Source organism: Schistocerca cancellata, chromosome 2 (assembly GCF_023864275.1).
Source record: "Schistocerca cancellata isolate TAMUIC-IGC-003103 chromosome 2, iqSchCanc2.1, whole genome shotgun sequence".
Taxonomy (NCBI): Eukaryota; Metazoa; Arthropoda; class Insecta; order Orthoptera; family Acrididae; genus Schistocerca; species Schistocerca cancellata.
The window spans coordinates 657,698,855-657,705,528 of record NC_064627.1 but is presented as its reverse complement, the minus strand read 5'-3'; positions in this window follow the sequence as shown (position 1 = coordinate 657,705,528).

Genomic DNA, 6,674 nt, shown 5'->3' with positions numbered 1-6,674 from the left:
GTTGTTAGGCAACAGTATCTGTGTCTGTGTTGGCAGTCCTGTGGACTCGTACAATCCCTGTCAGTCAGTAGTGGGGTTCGTTGAGTGTGCTGTGTAAGGCATGCAGGCACTGTTGGAAGTGTGTGAGCTGCAGGTGTATTACGAGGAGGAATGACGTCTCAGAACAATGGCTGAATAGCATGCGGACATAAAAAGGTTCTGAAATGAAGAACAAGGTATTATTTGATGAGGTAAAAAGTTTATTTTTATTTTTGTAGACTTTGTTGGTCCATTTCGCCCTCGTCACAGTCGAGTTTTTGATAATTATTCTATTGATTGTTGTTCTCCGTTAACTTACTGTACCATGGAAGTTATCAGATAAAATAAATTTTCATATTAGAGCCTGTAATTGTTTATTTGATAAGTTCCTTCCTAACCGAAATTTCAGAACTGAGTCGTGTTTCGTTGGCTTTCTGTGTCAAGATTATGAATCCAATTTCCTTGAACCGACTGTAGTTAGCTTGTAGCAGGACTTTTTAGCTGATGCGGAGCCTTGGTGTATTTCTGTTTCTGCCAGTACTTCGTTTTGCAAGTGAGATTCATAATACGTCATTGTTTCCTTTCCTTCGCGCAATGTAGGTTCTATCAGTTCCTTTATTTTATCAGGGCCATATTTCAGTGCAGAAAATTTCGTGTGTTTCAGGTTACATTCTTACACACGTCGACATTACAATTTTTTGTTTTTGTTTCATGCAGTTACATTTCTTACAAACAATTCCCATTGACTGTCTACTGAGCGCGAAATTATTGGTTTGCTTATTTATTTGCTTATGAATTACATCGGTCTTCATACACACTCAAGATTCTTTTCAATTTCATGTAAGTAATGTGGCTTTTAGCTCAATAGCACATTTACCTTGTCAGGTCCCATTCCCAGGTTTGTATTAACGATAACACACACACACACACACACACACACACACACACACACACACACACACACACACACAGTAAAGGCTACTCACTCACAACTTTCCTAAACGTGTTTGCTGCATTCGCAGCCCCAGACTTGCGTCTGGTGGCCAAAATTAGAACAAATTTTTTCCAGCGTAAGTCGGTTCCGCATTAACGCGTTAGATATATCTATCAAGATTCGCTGCCACACGATGATTACAGGCCACAATCAACCTCCGTAAGTAGCTGCACTTTAATTATAACTAACTGGAGTGTAGCCTTGCGTGGAAGTGAAACGTGGCCAGTAGGCAATTCGTGCAAGAAGAGAATAGAATCGGCGCTGTAGAAGAATGCTGAAGATTAGACGGGTAGATCGAACAACAAATGAGGAGATACTGAATTGAAATGAAGGAAACAACTTGACTAAAAGAAGGTACTGGTTGATAGGACAATAGGACAATTACGAGGAATCAAGGAATCGTCAGTTTCGTAATGGGACTGAAGTGTATGGGGGGGGGGGGGTTAGGATACAAATTGTAAAGGCAGACCTAGGCTTGAAAACAGTAAGAAGGTTACAGCAACAACACAACCACAAGAACGACAACAACAATCAACTATAGTTCGGATTTGTGGGATTCACATAGTAAACGACCAACTCGGTTGAGGAAGGTATAAGGAAGGGGTCATAAACGGTCAGAGGATTGTATGACGATGCGTTGGCGTAGAAATAAAGAAAAACAAAAACTGAAATGCTAAAAAGATGTGAAAATTGGCCTAGAACCTACTATACAAAGTTTTCAGTTATGAATGTAGGTGTATCGATAGACATCCGTACACTGTTGTAGTAGGTATCATGAAGCGGAAATCAGACTGATTTCTACTGTAATGCACACAAACAGTCAACCGTTTCACCTGTGATGCGTGCATGAATCCTTCATTAAGTTACCTATTCCGTGTACTGTTTCCATAATTTATCGAAATTCCATAGGAAGAGTTAATTTAAGGACCATTTAACATTACTCAGATTTTAGTATGGTCAAATCTGATACAACATGACTTTCTATATCGTTCTCTTGCGTTCTTAACCTAGACAATTTAAACAGAAGAATTCGTTTATAATAAAGAACTTTTCAAATTTAGTTTTGCTATCAGGCGGTTTTATCATTCGGAAGGTCGGCGAAGAGGACTGTAATTATTTTTTCTCTTTTGTAATTATGGTCATGATGATTTCTTTCAATGAAAAATTTAATGACAGGTATATGAAGCAATGATTAAAATGTCTCGCAGACTAAACCACAGTAACTGTCCTAGTGACTCTTCGTTATTAACTAAATTTGTCACTGATACTGTAATCTTTCAGATGCAGAACTGAACATACTATGTATGTCTATCTTTAATTATTTATTTTTTTACTTAAGAGTACAAAAAATACAAACAAAAGTATCAACAACTCTTTTAGGGACATTAAGCGGATTTACTTCTGTTGATGTATTATGTACAACGGGGGTGTAACGGCTGCGATCAGAGTGTGCCATATTCCGCAGAAATAGCTCTGTAACAAGGTGTGATCGACCGTAGTAGCAACCAGTTATGGCGCTATCAGCTTCTAGTTAGAGCTTTTTTATATGTCGCAGCAGACCCAGACAACTACGTTTTATATTATCCCCTTCATTATCTCCATTTGTGACCAAGCTCTACCATCATAAAGATTGAAGGAACATTGAGAGTAATGACACATTATTCTATGGTCAACTCTCAGTATAGGAATATCAGATTAGTTTTATTTGGGATGGATACAAGTTTGTGTCGAGTTCTTTCTGAAACGACATTGAGTTCTGTACTAAGTAGTGCGTAAATCTGTGGAAAAAATTGTAAGAAGGAAGCAAATGAATAATTCCACCAAGTTTGTCTAACGAATTATTTGGATTTATGAACTGAATGAACAATAAACTGTCCATTGCTGGTGAGGATAAATTTCAATTCTAGTGATAAAGGTTACGGATTGATGGCGTGGGCTTGATAGGATGACACCAGTTCAACGGACGAGCCTACAGCACATGGTCAGTTGTATTTCTCCACGCAGCTTCGAGAACTACGACTAACATACCGGGACACACATCGCATCGGCTGAATTAATCTGTCTCTGTTTCAGAAAAATCGAGGAAGGGAACATTCATTTTATTTCGGGATTGGAAATTGTGTTGTTTACTGTAAGAGTAGTATAGGTACCATAGTTTATTGTGGACACACTGTGTCTGACTAATGAGAAACACTACTCTTGTAATGACTATGTTCTCTGCAATTTTTTAAAGTTTAGAATAGTAATCAATCATTTTATTTTTGTTTCATGTAATGACTCCGATTCCGTCAAATCTGGAACGAGTCTTGGAACGAAATCTGATTGTAATTATCCAGGGCTACGAAATACAGGGTGATTCTAAAGTCACTATACATTTCAGTGATATAGTAACGGAATATTTGTTTCTTTCAGGTACTACGACAGAATGCTAACCAAAGAAGAAAGAATCGCTGTTGTTTCTGCTCGTCTTCTTGGAATGACGTATGAACAGGTGCTGACAGACTTTGCCCGTCAATTCCGGAAAACAGGCTCCACCAGGCTTGCTATCAAGATCCTCGTCAATAAATTCCAGCATACTGGTAGTGTTGCAGATAAAGAACGTCCAGGGAGGCCGGGCATAACGCCAGACACCCTGCAAAATGTGTGCAGGAGGCGATCACACATAGCCTTTCCTCGTCTACCAGGAGACTTAGTAGCGAGCTTGGTATTCCTCAAACCACTGTATGGAGAGTTCTTCGTTACAAGCTGCACAAACGTGCGTACTATACCCAGGTCGTGCATAAGCTTGAAGCGGAAGACTACGCAGTATCATGACTTGCTACAAGCTGTGGAAAATGATAATTTGATGCAAAAATGTCTTGTTCAATGATGAAGCTACATTTCATACATGTGGACATGCGAACAGACACAACTGCAGGATCTGGGCCGACGAACAACCAAGTGTGCTGCAGGACTGGCAACGGGACACAGCAAAAGTGAATGTGTGGTTAGGAATAACGAGGTCAACAGTGTACGGGCCCTTCTTCTTCGCAGAAAAAAACCGTTACTGGAATCACATACCTAGATATGTTGGAACAGTTTTTGGAGCCCCAGTTGGTATCTGATGGGATTATGGATGCTGTTGTTTTTCAACAGGATGGTGCACCACCCCATTTTGCCCTCGTTGTTCGGGATTATCTGAATCAAGCATTTCCCGGCAGATGGATTGGTCGTGCCTCTCCACGAATGTGGGCACCCCGCTCTCCTGCATGGGGGTTTATCAAGTCTAATGTATACCAGGTGAAGATCCGCAGCACTGAACACTTAACACAGCGGATTCGAGCCACAGCTGCTGAGAGTACACCAGATATGCTTGTGCATGTTTTTAGGTCTACAGTGGAGCGCTGGGGGTGGGGGGGGGGTGGAGCGTGTGGGGGGCGAGGGGTACCTAAACATGCAAGGTGGTCACATTGAAATGTATTGAAATTATGTCCTAATGTTCTATTGTAACATAAGATGCAGTGCCATTACATATTGGTTAGTAAAATTTGTTTAAGTACAAAATGTATAGTGACTTTAGAATCACCCTGTATTCCGACACTGAGAAGTGTAGACACTCTCGTCCGTCTGTGCTTCATAATACCAATGTTCTTGTTGGGTTATTTGAGACAGTAAGTTGTACATCTTCCTTCAGTAGTTAGATTTAAAGTTTTTTTTATTTACGCATGTTGACAAAGAGTTGTTATAATTGACTATGTTAGATTATTTTCGTATGGTGTTAGCTTAAGGTGCAATGGCCTTGCCCCATTGGATATACCGGTTCCAGTGAGATCACCGAAGTTAAGCGCTGTCGGGCGTGGTCAGCACTTGGATGGGTGACCATCCAGGCCGCCATGCGCTGTTGCAGTTTTTTGGGTTGCACTCAGCCTCGTGATGCCAATTGAGGAGCTACTCGACCGAATAGTAGCGGCTTCGGTCAAGAATACCATCATGACGACCGGGAGAGCGGTGTACTGACCCCACGCCCCTCCTATCCGCATCTTCCTCTGAGGATGACACGGCAGCGGATGGTCCCGATGGGCCACTTGTGGCCTGTAGACGGAGTGATTTTTAGTGGTTAGATTAAGGTAATAGCTGTCACAAGGACATTAATCCACGACTGGAGACAATATTTCTAATAAGGAGGAATAGGCTGACAGGAATTTCTCGTAAGAATATGGTGTATAATGTTGGCGCGGAAACAATACCACGTGGCACAACTGACCAGAATTAATATTGAGCAGGCAGTGGACGGCTGAGTATGGGCCACAACAGAACCACAAAACCGGGATTACATCGGCCAAATGTTTCAGAAAATACAAGAAATGTTAGATGTTCATAAACGAGATCAATTTTAACAACTAAAATAGTTTAGACAGTCTAAAATTCTAAAACAGGAGTTAACAGAAAGCTGGAAGCAAGAGTTATCCGAAGGGATAAGGTAGGATCGAACAGAGAATTCATAGGTTGAATTATCGAATCAGATGCAAGAAGTTAAGATTACTTTATGTAATAAGATTAAATCAGTACAGGATAACATACACAAGGCATTAATTCTCAGAATGCCTTGCTCGCGTATCTGTAGGAAGTCTCGCAGTCGAACTGTATGTTACTGAATGAGATTCCCAAGCATCAAGAACGCATACTAATCTACCCATAGATGTGCAAGCTTTAAATGATGAAATGACAGATGTTAAGCGAGGTCATTCCACCTTAGCAACTGCTGCAGCGGGTGCATCTGCACAAACGTCAAGACTAGCTTTTATGACACAGCGATTGTGGAGTGTTGTAATGAACAGGGAGATAAAATAGATTCAGGCTTTCACACGTGGCTGCAGCCAAAAGACGAACAGCTCGCTGCCAAAATACATGCGTATGTTCACACTGTTGTAGAGACTATTACCTCAGGGAAAGGTAAATTGAATAAAGAAGCATCTGACCAATTAAAAGAATTTAAGACTCAAATCACAGAAGATTTCGTTCAGTGTCGCCTTGAGATTAATCAGCATGTTCGGGCAGTAAATCGTGAGCTAACAGGTTTAAAAGAGGACTTTCATGACAACCAATACGTTGTAAGTGACAACGAAAGAGGCAATGTCACTGAGTCACTGTCATTTCTGCCATAATATTCACAACCTGTTAACGAATCAAACATGTCATTGCAATCGCATTTTCTGTGGAGGACAGACTATGATTATGTGATGTTTTTGAGAGAGGAAAAATTGATTAAACGTTTGAAATTCACGTGTTTGCCCCTGAAAAAGAAAACATCTCTCCAATTGTGTTTATTCGAGCTTTCAGTGGAGTAGTGCCATGTCTGTGAACTAAAGCACAGAAGATAAGTTTCGTGATTGGGTAGTGATACGGCACTTTGGGCAGCTGATACAACCGAGTCCTTCAGGACTTAGGAAGAGTTTGAGAAGTCGTTTATTGGAAAATGCTGGTCAACAGCAACTCTGAAACGTCTGCGCAGGGAGGTATACAGTTCATAGCTGTACAATCCGTGGTAGGGTACACTACGCAAATACTCTCAACATATGTATATAAGATACGATACAGGACTGAGCCAATTGCCAATGAAGACCTACTCAGAATTCTGAAGTTCAATTTCTGGATGAGATTAGGAAAAGTTCAATAACGTTAG